The sequence below is a fragment of the Prinia subflava genome, chromosome 14 (genome assembly GCF_021018805.1).
Source record: "Prinia subflava isolate CZ2003 ecotype Zambia chromosome 14, Cam_Psub_1.2, whole genome shotgun sequence".
Lineage (NCBI taxonomy): Eukaryota > Metazoa > Chordata > Aves > Passeriformes > Cisticolidae > Prinia > Prinia subflava.
Window position 1 is genome coordinate 15,593,443 of NC_086260.1, and position 15,960 is coordinate 15,609,402.

At 48.6% G+C, this 15,960-nt stretch overlaps 1 protein-coding gene across 3 annotated transcripts in view; it reads right to left on the reverse strand.

Moving 5' to 3' along the window:
• The window catches only part of DAG1 (dystroglycan 1), a 49,476-nt gene that overhangs the window by 31,329 nt on the left and 2,187 nt on the right, over positions 1-15,960 (reverse strand). The window contains exon 2 of one of the 3 annotated variants that reach the window (XM_063411157.1): positions 694-815. The exons of the other annotated variants lie outside the window; for them this stretch is intronic. The gene's annotated coding sequence lies outside the window, so the exon portion shown is untranslated. The remainder of the gene's footprint in view (positions 1-693; positions 816-15,960) is intronic. 3 annotated transcript variants of the gene reach the window in all.

The following is a 15,960-nucleotide window of genomic DNA, read 5'->3' on the forward strand; positions in this document are numbered from 1 at the left end:
TCAAAAATGCAAGTGATCTCCTCAAAACACCACCTCCTTAAAATAGGGTTTTTCCACTGAAATAACTCCAGACTCCTCTGAGATATGAAGTCATGTTTTGAAAAGCAACAGTGCAGAAAATTCAATTAACTAATCGAGTCTGTCTTCTGCTTGGGCACCACGGAAGCAAGCAAGACTTCCCAAATCCCATCCCTGAGATGTGGCACGTTATTGATGAGGTGTGCTGCTGCAACCCTTCCAGTGTGATTTACCGGGTCTGCCCCTGCCCTCCCCTTCTTCCTGGAGCAGGGAGTCCTGCACCAAGCATGACATGCCCCAGAAAACTGGGAAATCTACCCTGCTCTTAACCTGAACCTCGGCAGAGGCTGGAGGGGGTTGGAGAGGACAGGAGTAAACCAAGCTGGAGGCAAACAGTAGCTCTTTAGAGGAATAAACCACTCGTCAGCCTGTCGTGATTGATAAGTACATCTGCCAGTCCCCACCTGCTGTTCACATTCCTGGCATTTCTTTCTGCAGCATTTTTCCCCCAACTGCTGCAGAGGAGATTTAAAGGAAGGGAAACAGGCCCCAGCTTAAACAAAATGAAGAGATATCGGGCCGGTTTTCTTGCATCACATGGAGTAATCTGCTGAAGGGGTTTATTGCTGGAGCCCTTGCAGGTTCAGAAACTTGTAATGAGTGTTACGTGCTCACCTTTGCTCTTTCCTGCCATCATACTATTCAATTCCTGGCAGATAAAGCAGGGGGCTCCAAAAAAGTCTCCAGAGCCTCCAACCACGAAGCCAAAGTAATTTTCTGCACTGGTCAACCACTCCCTAGAACACAAAGGAGATAAGGGTGAAAACACACCAACTCCTCCAAAACAGAGACGGCTCTGCTGCCTTCCCTGCAGCTGAGCACAGGCAGCAGGGAGAGCAGCACAGCTGTTAGGAGCAGCAGCAGAAACTGCTGGGAGGGCAGGAGCAGGAGTTCTACTTCTGGTTTTCAGTCCTGCACATGGGCTAGGAGTTTCGCCTTTTCATCATTAGTTTTAACATGGTGAGAAGGTGATGGAAAATAAACCGGTACAATAATAGCAGAGGGTGGAACGTGAGCCTGCTTGTTGTCCAAATAGGAAAAAGCAGCTCTGAGGAGCTCTTAAGAGATTCAGTGTCTAAGTTCCCAACCTCTCTGTCGAACTAGATCAAAATTAGCTATTAGGATCAAGTTTATTAGAGCACATACCCACACTGAAATCGTATCAGGCTCGTTGCGGCAGGGAGCCAAGGCAAAGTCGCATTTCTAGAGCTCAGGTGTCCCAGCACCCATCTAAAGTGATTTCCTTTCACCAAAAGATGAACTTGGACACAACTGCAAACGAATCTGTGAGGTTTTACTTATTTGCAGTCTTTGGGGAAGGAGGGAGGAGGCAGCAGGAAACAATTGCAGCTTTCCCCACGCCTGGAAGAGGAGCAAAATATGAACAAAGTTTTTATTTCAGCCCAGGGTGGATATTTCCATGGCAGGCAGCACCACTCCTTAGGGCAAGAGAGCACAGCAGATCCTTTATGAATCACGGAGAGTGTGATACAAAATGTGACTGACCCTGGATGCTCCTGGGGAAGAGCCAGTCCTGATAGCTCTGGCTCGGAAAGGACATCCCAAACCCTGGGAGCACCAGCCACTCCTCTGCACAAAGTTTTTGAATATACTTCCCAAAGCTGCCACACTCACTTGCATGAAGGAGCCCAAAGTTAGTGGTGGTGGTGAGAAGGGGAGGGCAAGCCAGGGGTGAGCAGTGTTTGATTAGTCGGCTAATGCGTGCAGCTGTCCTCCGGTTTTACGGTCCTTGGAGGAAATTTAAACAGAAACTTTCTATAAATTAACTGCCCATAAAATAAGCATGTTTTCTCAGCACACCAGAAGGTCAGGAAAGGTCTGCTCAGCCCCCCGTTCCCAGGACACGGCCCACAGCCTCCACAGTTGCTGTTTCTCTTCCTGAAGCACAAGAACGTGAATTCAGCCCGTGCAGCAGTGAGCTGGCAAAAGCACGCTCGCAGAGCAATCAGAGTCATTCTCCATTCACAGCAAACTAATAATTTGTCTTTCCCCTAAAATCCCCAATGCAATCCAGATGTCTAAGTAGTCTTTGTCCCAGAAAACAAACTACACCATGGCCTCGGAGAGACGGCTCCGGCTCCGCTTGCCAAAGTCCTCGCGAGGCTGTTTATTCTGCCGGAGTGACACACACATCGATTTCAGCTCCTGCCAGGTCTCAGAGCTGCAAGTGATAAGGTGGTTCTAGACACTCTACCCCAACCCTTCTGGTTTCCTCTTCATCAAGAGGATTATTTAAGAGCTGCCCTTAGGGATATTCTGTTGAAAAAATGCACCTGACATGTTCCCAGTTTTGAGGAAATCAGGAGGAAGGGAAAAGGCAGGGTGAAGCCAGTGCAGCAAACATGGGAAATAGAAGAAATAAAGCAAATCGCTCCAGGGTGGCTGAGGAGGACAAGTGTGGTCACCCCGAGCCACGGGAGGAGAGGCCCTGTCACTGAGGCCCCTGGGAAGGGCTGTTCCAGCAGGGGACAGGATGGATCATCCCAGGAAAGGAAGAATGAGGCATTTGGCAGAAGGGCTGAATTCCTCTGGCAACAAAGGTTAAGCACACAGCTGCACCTGTCCTGGGGAAAGGGACCCGTGCCAGGTGGGGAAGGAGCTCACAGCCCCCCCAGCATCCTGCTCTGGGACTGCTGGCAAAGAGCAGCAGGTTTCCCGTGGTGGGGGTTCAGCACTGAGCCCTTCTGTTCCACTGGCTCTCCCAATCTGCTGGCAGCAGCCTGGGCTGCAGCACGCCAGGGAAAAGCTGTCCAAAACACCTATGGAAACGTTTGGAAGAGCTGAAAATAGAGTTTGGAAAACAAACGCTGACCAGCCACACAACTCTTCCAGGAATACATTAAGCGTTAGTGTAGTTGCATTCCAGTACCTGAGTATATTTTCTATAAATAAATATTTTAAACCGCTTTGTTGCAAAGTTTTTTATATTAGTCAAATATAGTGCGATGCTTCACATTTTAGACCTGCAGGCTGCCAGGCAAAATTACTGCTGATTTTTAAAACTGTGCTGCGCTACCTAGGGTATCACTTTTAGGTTTTTTTCAGGTACTTTTCTACAAACACATTTATTCTGTATTATAACATCAGATCTCTACCAATACATCAAATCCTGTGGATTAAAACATCTTTATTCACAAACCAACAATAGATTTATTTTCAAATCTACCTTTTTCCCCCCATTTTTACAGGCCAATAAGCAAAAGAAAATACTGCATGCACAGTAACCCTCTCAAGAACTAGGTATTTTTGTCATTGACAAAGCCACAGTGCGTTCCACTGGCAGCAATTTCTGGGAGCTCCATTTGAGCAGTGAGCAGGGCTGCCAGGACACAAGTGCTGCACGTAACAAGCCAACTACACTACAGACATGCCAAAGCTCCCCAAAGGCCCTGCTCCTCTAAAGACACGGCAAAGAGGAAAGTGAAAATGGATCACCCTGTGTCCTAACCCGGGTAGCCTGTCTGCACACAGACCTCAACCCAAACACACTGCATTCACAGGGATATCGAACCCTCTTGCAGAGGGGAAAACCCAAACACAGCAGAAGGGAAAACTTCCAAATACACAGTGCTTTTGGAAGGTACAAAGTACAGCAAACAGGAGAGTATGGCTGAGGGCAGGTCCTGCTCGCAGCATCCATGCCATTACAGATACAGGTCCTTGAGCACCAGATGCCAACAGAACACAGCTTAACCTTCAGAGCACGAACTTCCACTGGTGCTTTACAGTACACAAATATTAATTATTGACAAATAAATTCAGGCCTGTTTAATCCAAAACACACAGCACTGTGGCCAAGCTTGTGTTTTGTTTGGAGAACAGACCAGACACTCCAAGCCTGGCTGCCTTACCTATTTTTGAAAGCCAGACTTAAGTCAACCGAACAAATAGCAACCAAGCTGAAAGCCCAATCCTCATCACAAACCCCTCCTGCTCATCAAGCTCTGCAAACTGGGAGGGGAAAAACACCCTCGGGGTACTGCAGTTATCACCATCAGAGCTGTGGGGAGCTGGGGAAAACACATGCCTGCTAGGCCAGGTACCTGGGGCAGGTAAGTGCCTGCCAGTGTTCCTCCCCACTATCAGCTAAATCAGCTTAGAGGAGCTCTGTGACTGCTCAGCAGAACAGCACTACATGACCCCTCTATCTCCTTTTCCATCCTGACAGCTTAGGCTGTAAATTCTTCAGGGACAGCTGTAAGCAGGAGGTCCTGACGGAGCACTGCTGGCCATGGCTACTTGGGACCTCTGCAGGGAGCCACGGCAGCAGTGCCAGCAGCTCCAGGGTAAGGATGCTGGGTAAGCCTAAAAACTGTGGAAAATGTTCATTTCCTGCACTGGTATGCAGACTGCACCTAAGAAACTGCTTAATTGGACACGTGAAGTGAAGTGATTTGCATTAGGGTTTTTTGTCTTTGGTGTAGGGTAGCCAACACACACCAGATAATTGTAGGGGAGCTTTGGGGTGTGGAGACTTGCGAGGCCACTGAGGTGACACCGAGTCAGGTAAGGCTGAGAGAGGAAACTTCCTATGCAGCACAAACACCAGGTTTGGGTATGGATGCAGCAGAGTTTAAAGTGATGAGCAGAAGGTGATACAGGGCTGTTACCTGGAAATCTGGGCAGAGAAAGGGAGGGACATGGGCAAGGAAGAGATGGGTTCTGAAATAGGAAAAAATGGAGAACAAGGTGTAAGATGGAGGACAAAGGAGCGTCAACCTTCCTGTTGTAGAAGCAGGGGCAGCTACAGACAGTCATGACCCCAAAGAACCGACTGAACCCCCAGGAAGGCCCCAGGCAACCTGTTGGACTCCCCACCTGGTCTGTGGCCAAAAGATCTGCTGTGGGAGGGCAAAGTGGGGTGAACTTGCACACTAACACAAAGTGGGATGGGAGGGAGGGGTGACAGATCTGCCATTCAGAAGCGGTGCCATTTGTCAGATTTAGCAGTAATAATTATGAGCTTTAGAATACTAAGTGTGCAAAATGCTCTAACTGGAAATTAGTACCAGTGCTGCTGTTTATTAGCGAATCAATTAAATAGTCAATAATTCGACTGGCTTCTTGGTGGAGCGTTGCTTCATAACAAACACTGCAGCCCCTCTGATCAGCCTGCACCCCAAAGGGGCTGGATGAGCCAGGGCTCAGCAGGATCCCCCAGCCCAGAGGTGGGGCTGGCTGCTGAGCGGGCGCCTCAGTGGCAAGGTTAAGCCTGCGTGGGCAGAGACAGCCTTGGCTGCTTGTTACACATTTGTACAACACTGACCCAACCACTGAACACTGTGCACACCACCACCGTGGAGTGAACACACCACTGGACACACTTTTAATTACTTCTTTTTATAAACTGGGATAAAGAGCTCAGAAGTTGGAAGTGCCTGTGCAAAGCACACCTGCCATTAAAGGGGCACTCCTCAACCATACATCAGCAGGAGCAGAGAGCTGGCCATGCAGGGACAGGGCCCTCCATGCATCCTCCCACTCTTTGAGCAGGACTGACCTAAATCCTTCTCTTTTCGTACTCTGGTGGCAGGAGGAAAACAAGCCAGTCTCATTAATTTCACCTCCTGCTGCCTGGTGAACTTGTCTGCAGCAAAAAAAACCTAAAAAATTCAAAGCTATGCTGGTGACCTGGCAATTCAAACCTTGTGTGGAGCAGGAGGCACAAATGGCCTGCTGCAGCATTGCTCACCTCATGGCCAAGCTCTGGTGTCCCTCTCAAGTTATTCAGCTGTGGACTTTTTACAGATGCAGTGAGGACACCCAGCAAAGGAACTGTTCCTCTGCAGGGCAGTTGATGCAATAGAAGGGCACGTAGTCCATGGACAGCTGGTGGCTCAGAAAAGACTTCTCTGGTATGCAGGAGACCCCGAGACTGGCACACTGCGCAACACAGGCGACTCCTCCCTGCAGCTTCCCAAGAGTCTCACTGGAGCCAAGTACACCGGGGCACCCTATTTTCCTGTGATTTCCAGAGTTCGAGTCGATTTTTTAATCTGACAGTAACAGTAGAAGACTATTAAAAAACCCCACAGTGGCCTGAGCAGCTCCGGAGTCTAAAATAAACATGCCAAGCCCTGTTTGTGATGGAGTAAAAATAGCTTGTTTCTCATACCTTCCCAGGACCTCTGCTTCGTACACAAAAGCTTCACAGGTTAGCTACAAAAATATCAGATGTGCAAGGAATGGCTTGATTTGAGCTTTGCACTGTTTGAGGAGTTCAGAAAAGCACCCTGGCCCCGCAGTGAAGGGATGAACCCTCAGAGCTCATCTCCCGCCCAAGGCTAAAGGCCAGGCACTGCCAATTCCCTTTAATAGAAACCACTGTCCTTCTGGATGAAAAAAATCCAAACAAAAAAACCCACAAACGTCACTGGAATTACATCTTGTGCTCTTCCTTGGCTGGATACTTTTTAAATGACACTTATTGCAAAGAGCACTAACTATAAAATCTAGTGCAGAGCTGTGCAGCCAGGACAGGCTCCCTGGGAAGCAGAGGGAGCACAATCAGTGTCTGCATCAAAAGGAGAAGACAGACTGTGGCTGGTCTGTCTCATCTTAAGAAATGCCACTTCATAGCGAGTTCTGCTAAATTAACTTTTTTCCAGGGCCTAAATGTATCTCACCTGGCACCTGTGATGCTCCTGAAGAGAACAGAAAAACAAGACCTGGGAGGGAAGCTCGGCAGGAAAGCCGTCACGACGCTGAGTTTAATCATTACATCATTTCTAATGACAGCTCTGCCGGACCCACAAGTGAGCACCAACCTATTTATGAGTTGGGCTTAAAAAAGGGCCAGCATTTGAAATGCATGAGCCGTGCTGGTATTTATACAGGCACTAAAAGGCACCCAGGGAAAAGGCCAGGCATGCACGTCCCCAGCCCCAAGGGCCAGGCTTGCAGGAGCCACCAGCTCCAGGAGCCTTCTGAGAAACAGCCAGCACATCTCCCTACAAGGCAGTGGCACATGCAGCTGTCCATCTGCCTCAGGAGCACACACAGCCTTCAACCCAGCCCAGCCAACACAAGGCAAGGAAGGCACTGCCTCTGTGGGAGCCCAGGGAGCACCTCCACCAGCCACACCCACCACCGACCACCCTGCTCGTGCTCCAGGGTCACTGCTAAAATTCATCTCCTGAAACCTGGGTTCAAATTGAGGAGACATAAATTAAGCAGCAATCTGGGACTTAGGGTGAGATGCAGAGGCATCTCCAAAGAGCTCTTAGCACAACCACGTTCATTTAAAGTGAGAGGGACAAGAAAAACAAATTTTCTTGCTAAATACTCTTTTAGTTTAGCAGGTCACATTGAAAAGCTCAACATTTTTACTTTAGATTATGTTCTTAACGATGCCCACATCATATTGAAGGCATCTAGTGAGACCTGATCACAGGTCCCTAAAGTCTCCAGCTCTTGCTGAAAGTCACTTTTGCACCTTGCCTTGAGTCAAAGGCAGTCAAAGGAAAAGACAGTCTCCCCTCAGTTACTTCTTTACATTACTAAGCACTCTAGCAAGTAAACAAGGAAAACCACACATTTTCCCCAGCAGAACAAGGAGAGAGATCTGCAGCTTTCCAGCTTTCTTTTACCCCCTGCCTACACATTGTCACTGAATGGTCACCTCACCAGATGCCTGAAGGTAAAAATCACAGCTTATCTTACATGAATATTTGGTGTTAGCTGTTACATATGTTACATACATACATACTGCTGCTTTTAGAGGAGGCTTCTCTCAGGTCTCCTGCTCTCCTCACTTGCCATTGCTTCCCATTCTTTCAGCTTATTCTGAAAGAGCAGAACTCCTGGAAAAAATGGTCTTCATATCTGGTAGGTGGTGGTATGACAGCCCAGCCACCAAACATCTGAAACGTCAATAACCTCACCCACAGGTGCACCCCAGGATGTCAGCTCATGCTTCCACCCTCCACTGCACTGCATCATGCTTCCTTCCTACACCGGTGAACTTTTCCTCCTATTCAGAGGCCACAAAGATCTCAAGGGATCCTGCAACATGGGGCCTGCAAGCTGTATGCATCCTCCCATGCTGGCAAAGACTTGGAAAATCTGTAGAGAAAGGAATGGCTGAGCTTTCTCCGTGCCTCTTCCTCACAGGGCAGATGTGTACTGGCCTGCTTGAAGACCCACAGCAGCAACATAGGCAGCCACATCATCATTTTAATCACTGTACCTGCTCAAGGAAGCATTTCCACCTCTCCCATCCCACTATTCTCTTCCCTTTGTGCTGGTACAAGAGTTATAATGCACAGAGAAATGGATGTGGGAAGTGACACACATTAAAGGAATGCAACAAGAGACATACAAGGGGCCAGTTTCCATCTGGTTCAGTTTCCAGGCTGGATGTGGGGTCTGCAGGACCACTTCCCGTTTCAGCAGCACAAGGAAAAGGCAGGACTTCTTCTGCCAGCAGCACCTGCTCAAACCAACTGAGAAGCTGAGCACACCAAGTCTGGACCCTGCAACAAACTGTGCCAGGCACTGCACAAGGACACCAAGGAAAACCCAGACAATTACAAAGATAAAGAGAAATTAAACTGGCTTCAGCTGGACATCTCCCATTCATTTCCCACTATTGTCCTAACCAGCATCTAAGCAGCACACGCTGAGAGCTACGGTCACCTCCCACAGCCAGCTGCATCCTGGTAGCAGGCAGAGCAATTCCTTACAGCAGAAGGCTCCCACTGGATCTATTCCACATTAACAGTCCGCTCCAGCACTCCTGGGCAAACTGCAGCAAGCAGGCGAGTGACCTGACGCAGGTTTCTTTTCAGCCACTAAGCCACTTTAAAAGACATCTAAAAATACATGAAATGCTTTTCTCATGTGACTTTTCTAAGCGAGGGACTGCTCTAAAGCCTGCCAGCCACAAATGAAAGGAGACACCACTGCAAGACCTGCACCAACAGCCTCTACACTGGCAACCTGTTGTGTCCAAGAGACCAGCTGAAGATAAAAACCTGGAGTATTATGCTTGGCTCCTGATGTAGCACCATTCTCCCCAAAGGGCTGTGCTTCCTTTCAGGATCACCACCCAAATGGGGAGCTGCCATGTTTTGCTGTGTTTCTGCTCCAGAAGGATCTTTAGCTACGCCCAGAAGAGTTCAAATTTATACTCCTCCCCACCAAGCCTGAAATAAAAAATAACTCCTCAGCTCTGCTGACATAGGTAATTCCTCTCCACTGAGGAGAGGAGGTAAATAGGACAACTGTTTGCCTTTGAAAGTGCTTTGCAAATCAGCTCAGATGGCTGCTGCCACAAAGCCCAAGCAGGAGGACACTGGCCACTTCAGCTGATCCTCAAGCTCCTTAAAAATAGATTTACATCACCAAGTTTTCCATCAAGACTCTTCCTCCACCCCCAGACCAGAGCAGAAAAGCTCCTTTGAGATGCAGACCCTTGTGCTTACAAGCTCCTGTACATGCCAGTGCCCACTTTGAACTGGAGCAGACACACTGGGAAAAGAAAGGTGTCTGCTCCTGGACGAGCTCAGGCTGCAGAGCTGAGCCATCTGCCTCTACTGAAGCTGAGGGTGGCTCTTCCTTGCTCCAAACCAGACACCTCGTTGTGTGCCCAGGCAGCTCCAAGCTTTAGCTGACCTTTTCCAGTTGGCACAGCCTACAACTGCTGGTCCCAAACAGGGCTCAGAGTCAGCTGTGCAGAATTCACTAATAATCATCGTCTTAGTCACTGCTTAAAGAAGAATCTCACCCCTAAACACTTGCCTAGGGAGTCAGCTTCGCCAGCCTTAATTGCCATATATGACCAGAAATGAGGACTTCAGCATGTGGAGCAATCTTTCCTGGGCTCCCAGCTGGAGTGACCAAGCCACACACTACTCCAGTCCAGAAGACACTCCCAGGGCACAGCTCTGCACCCAGCCTTGCTCTCCATGATCTCCCTCATGCTGGTGGTGGATTGCTTTTCCAGCAGGATGCGAACTGACCAACTCATCACAAAACACAGGTATGTGTGGCCACGGTGTGCCTTCAGAACTGCCCCTATATGCAGTATCTTGACTTCCCCTTAACTTCAGAAAAAAATCAAACCCTAAATCTCACTGCCTCCTCTGTTCTCTGCCTTTCTTTACGGCACAGGGGAGAAGCTGCCTCAAAGGATCTCCTGAAGCATCATATCAAGGCAAAGGTTTTGAACCAGCATGTGAACAGACTGTAAGGAATCCATAAAAAGTGCAAAGAGGCTTACCTGGAGTCAGCAGGATTAAGTTCCCTATACAAAGCTGTGCACCTCCAGGGGAGGCTTTAGGAGCCTGCCATTCAGGGAAGAGAAAAAGGCTGGAGGCTGCTGAGCTGGGTCACGCTGGAGCAAAGCACACAGCACCAGGATGCAGCACAGAGGTCTGCAGGAAACAGCTCCTTCCTGTGACGGCAGGACAGTACCACGACCCCTCTCCCCTGGGATACCCACGGGGCAGGCACAGCCAGCTGCCAGAGCAGGCTGAGCTCACACTGCCACTCCAATCACCATGGCACCAGCAAAAGATGCACGGCCCTACCTGTCCCGGCAGCATCCTGCCCCAGCAGGGAAAGCAGGAGGTGCAGGCGAGCAGCACTTGCACCACTCCCACCTGACCCAATGACTAAAAAACTGGAGGAGCTTTGGTGGAGTAGCACAGAACAAAGAGAAGGGTCAGCATTCCAGCCTTCAGGAATAATGGGTGTGCAGTGCACTGGTACCGGTGCTGGGACGCTGGTTTGAGGGGAGGGTGGTGACTGAACCACATCACAGGCTGGAACTGTGCTTCCAGAGTGCAGGAGCTCGTCCACCTCTGACTGAGGCTTTGAGCAAACCTTCTCACGCCCAAATTAGCCATGGTAATTTCAGAGTACTTCCCTCTGCCACGTTCAGCACACAGAATCGCACACAACTTTTATCCTGGCTTATCACCACTACTGCATTGGGGAGCACTGCTGCCTTCTCAAAGCTTTAATTCCTCAATATACAATTTTACATCATTGCCAGTAGCAAGTGAAGCCCTTTTTCATGTTAGCTTTGACTACAAAGTTTTCATGAGGTTGTAAAGTCCTATTCTGACACTTTTCTTGGTTTAGTGCCAAGGGTTCGTGGGCTCTGCATGCAGTACTGTTACAACATGTTGCTCTAGTTTTCTCTGGACATTTCTGAAGATCTGTATTTATCTCAGCAATTGTCATTTTCAGATGAAATTTCTGATGTCCCTAGAGGCTGACCCCTGCTATTCAAACAAAATCTTATTCTAAGATGTGATAGCTCTTTCTTGAAAGAGCAACCAGCACACAAACACAAAGCACTGGCTTTACGAACACCACTGGATGCACAAAATTCCCCAGCTGGAGGACACAAAAGTTTCACATTTTGGCCACACAGCTCACTGTGGAGAGGTAAAGTGATACCATGGAAACACATACTGCACCATGGTACAGACCTTTATGCTGGATTTTATGACAGTATCAGTCCAATCACTCAGTATTACTGCCATCAACACAAACGTTAATGCTCAGCCTAAAAAACACCTGATCTGACCCAGACACTCATTAAAATCAAGCTGACTGCCCTATTCCTGATGCTCTATCCCACGCAGGATGGGCAGATCTGCATTGTGACCATGCTGCAGAACTTGCAGGACCTCTTACACATCCCATACGACAACTATTCTGTGCTCAAACACCACACTGCAGAAGCTTTCAATGAACTGAAAGTGAGAATTAATGAAACAAATCTATTATATGAGTTGTTTGTGCCCACTGAGTTCAGCTGATGCCAGTACCACTTTCCCACATGTCTTAAAGCTTTTGCTATGGTGGGAGAAATAAAAGATGCCAAGGAATTTCAGGAGAAGATAGGCAAAGGAGGTTTTGAATTTTACGAAAAATACTACAAGAGTCTCCCTTTGAACTGGCATAGTCCCACCCTTGACTCCAGCCAGCCTTTACCTGTATCTGTAGAGCCAGAAGTCTGATTTTTAGAGAATAAGAGAGAGCTCCACTGACTCTGTGTAGCTTCCTGGTAGGATTCCATGAAGTTGAATTCAGAGAAGGTTTTAGAATAACCACCTTTTATCCCCTTAATGTAGGCCCCCAGGCACTATCATAAAAATTCCACTAGAAATATTTCCTTTGGGGTGGGGAAACACCATGCATGGTCTGTCATGCAGGAATGGGCTCCTACAGCAGAGAATTCACACTCCACAGAGGTCAGGACCTCAGCACAAAGCCTAAGGGACATGAACAAGGAATCACTGCAGCCTCAAATATGCCTCTCATTCCCCACCTAGAAGCCCACACCTGTGTAAAGCCTTCGTGCAGGAATCCCAAGTGCCACAACACAAGGGTCACACCTTACATTTCAGCAATACTTAAACAGGACCGGATGAAACTTCTTGCTACAGAGGGAACTCCCAGCTAGAGACCAATACTGAAGAGCTGCTTTAGGAAAAAAGTTTATGGGAGAGGCACAGAAACCATACTGGAAAAACTCACAACTGTTTCCATCCTCATTAAAGTGGAATCTGTACAGTATCCTGGACTGCTGAATAAATGAGCACTACAGACAGGGATCTTGGTACCTCTCTGCTGAAATTGAGAAGTCCTAAAGAAGCCATGCACACAAGGAAATCCTGGAAGCTCTGGAACGAGATGTGTTTCCCAAAGAGCCTGGGAGAATCCACTTTGGGGGAAGAGGCAATCAGGGCCAGCCCAGCAAGGACCAGCAGTACACAGTCCCCACACTGCAATCTGAGGTTGTGACAGTGGCACAAAGCTTTCACATCACCTGTCATGATTCAACATTTCAGTGGAAAACCGCTGGTTCAAACCATCACTCAAGCTCATCCAAAAATCAATCCCTAGCCCTTGGGACTGATATAAAGTGATCTGTATCTGCTACTGGAAACTCTCATCAAAATTACTGAATGCTAATCCCCGCCCTTAAGGAACATACTTCACAGAAGATTAAGCTTTCTGAAGTCAAAATGCACAGTCTAGTTCAAAAAAAAAGAGAGAAGCCCGTGTGAATCCAGCACTGGTGTGACCTGTAACTATCCCAAGTAAACTGAAACCTCTCTGTAACCACTTCTTCACCCCCAGAGGAGGGAGGGCAGGAATGCAGCCTGTCAGGTCCCTAACGAGGAATATCTGCACCAAGTACTGCAGGAAGGGGCTTTTGAGCCACTTTGCTGGAATGTTCAGAGAAACCAGCACACAAAATATTTTAGAAACTGCCTATGTAAACCCTCTATGAATCGAGCCCTTCTCAGAAATTACAGCAGGAAAGGCACACCATACCCTTACTTGGGGTTGCAGTGACGGCAAAAGCACCGTGGTGAGACCACAACATGAGAAAAGAGGAGAAGAGAACTCATCAGCGGAAACTTTCACTCAGACACATTTTTACAGGTCAGGTGAGGCTGTGAGCCTGGTTCTCTACAGAAAAACCCAAAACAAAGCTGAACACAGTGGGGCTGGGACAAGTTTTATTGCTGTTTACAAGCCTCACCCTCTGCCATGTCAAAGTCAGATAATACTTTGAATCCCACCAAGAATTACCCTCCAGGCCTAGAGGATACCTGCAGGACAGTGTAACAGAGGGGACAACTCAACCCTGAAAAAGTAAATATCTGTTATGGCCAAGAGCACCATGAGAAAGGGAGAGCTCTGCTGATCCAATGGCTTCCTGCCTCCACAGATGGTCCAACACCCTTCCCTTGCAAAGCCTTGCAAAGTCAATAACGGGGCAAGCTGAAAAAACCACCAACTTTACACCAAATCAGCAGAATCAACTGGTCAATCAATTAGCTCAGCACCACAGCTGGCCCCTGGGAAGAGGCAAGAGGGCACAGCAGAAAGCAGAGAAAGAGAAGGGCCCTTTTAAGAACATCAAACCACAAGGGTGGCTGAGGTGACCACTTGCTCTGATCTAACCCACCACAGGGACCATGCCCACCTCTTCCTCCAGGCTGGGCCTCACTTCTTTTCCCCCTGCAGTGCCTCCTGGTTGGGGATTTACGAGCTCCTTCCATGGACAATCCAGGTTAGTAAACTGCAGAAAGTTAACCCAGGGACAGAAGAGATCAGCTGAGCAAGGTGACTGCAGGCACCACCATGGCATGAATGGGGTCTGACCTCTCCTCTCCAAAAGCACCCGGCTTTTTACCCAGCTCAGCCCTCCCACACCAGCCCTCACGCCGGGACAAGCACGGTGCCACCGGCACGGCCTGACAGTGACACAGCCAGGGGTCACATAGCTGAACACCATTTGTGTTGAGGTTTGGAAGCCACTGTGAGCTCTCCACAGACATGTGCAAGGGCCACAGTAAGGAGATGTGGGAGCACCTGATAGCCCTGCAGCCTTCATCTGGCTCTTAGGTCCCACCACATTGTCCAGGGACAGGATCCCAGATGTGGAAAAACCTTGCAAGGCTGCACTGCTGCCATGGAATCTCCTAGGGTGCCTCAAGGCTCTGAAAATCCAGCCCTGAGGTGACCTTGAGCAGGACATGGCATTCAAGAAAACAGGAGGCCCCTGCTGCCTACCCAACTCCAATCAAAGCTGTGCCACTCACCTTGCCCTGTCCCCTCTTCACTCACCCAGAACAGCTCACAAACCAGGCAGGGAGCTTTCTGCTGGTCCCCAGGTGAACAGCTCAGGCACTGCACAGGGAGAGGGCCTGCCTGCCTGGGGGACTTGGATCATCTCCTTCAGACACTGCTGCATCAGCATCAGTTCAGATGCTCATGAAAAATCCACTGACAAATATTGGTAACATCAAACATACACAGCCATCTTTCTTGCTAGCAAGCTAGAATTTTATCCCACAGAAGCTGAACCAGAGAGTTTCAGTCAACAGATAAACACGGGGAGATACAGAGATAGAAAAAGGCACCAGACTAGGACATGCATCTACCTTGAGTGTTCACACAGGTTAATACATTAACTTTCCAGCCAGCAGCACCTTAGTAGTTTGCTCAAATTCAATCTCACAGAACAAGCCCTAAAAGCACAGGTTCTTCTGGTTGATATTTTATTTTTCACAGCTTAAACATGGTCACAGTCCTTTGCAAATTGGGTTTAAGGTACAGAGCTCTCCAGACTGCACAAACATCCTAAGAACAAACATTTTCAGCATACCAAGAGCTCAGATACACTAGGTCAATCCAACTGTGTTTATTTGTATTTCACCCAAATCACCGCCAAAGTACTCGGAGCTCGAGGAGCAACAGCCTCCCACTGATTCAGCAAGAGACCAGAAGTAATTGGTAGACAGTCTGCAAGCACCACAAAGAATGCCAGAGGCATTTATTTACATGACCCCTGTTTGCCTAAGAAGAATTCAGCGTTTGCATTTTCCTCACTCAAATTAATCATCACTAGACTTAACCCCTCAGTACTGTTCCTCAGCTAACAGGAGTAAAGGCACAAACCACCCAAAATCGTCCCCACACAACTTTTCAGAGAGCTGACAGAGGCAGACCTTTACTCCATCAGCTGGAGTTCGTCTCCAGGCTGGCACAGTACCCTGCTATCTCTCCAGGCAAATTTGTTTCTTTATCTCTCCAAGGAACATGGAAAAGGCAAGGAGACACCATTCCTACCTGTGAGCAACACCGCTCCTGCCAGGGCAGAACAATCACCCCCTTCTCTGCTACACTGACAACACACTGCCCCTCACACCTGCTGCAGACACTAAAGCACGAAAACTCCCCCAGGATGTAGCTGCTGCAGCCACACTCTTCTCCCTCAGTCCCCAGCAGGACCCCTGGTCTTTAGTGCTGAGCCCCACAGCACCTCTCAGGCCTGTCTGCCAGCACGCTCACATAAGCCAGGACGCAGCAGGGCTCCCTCTGACG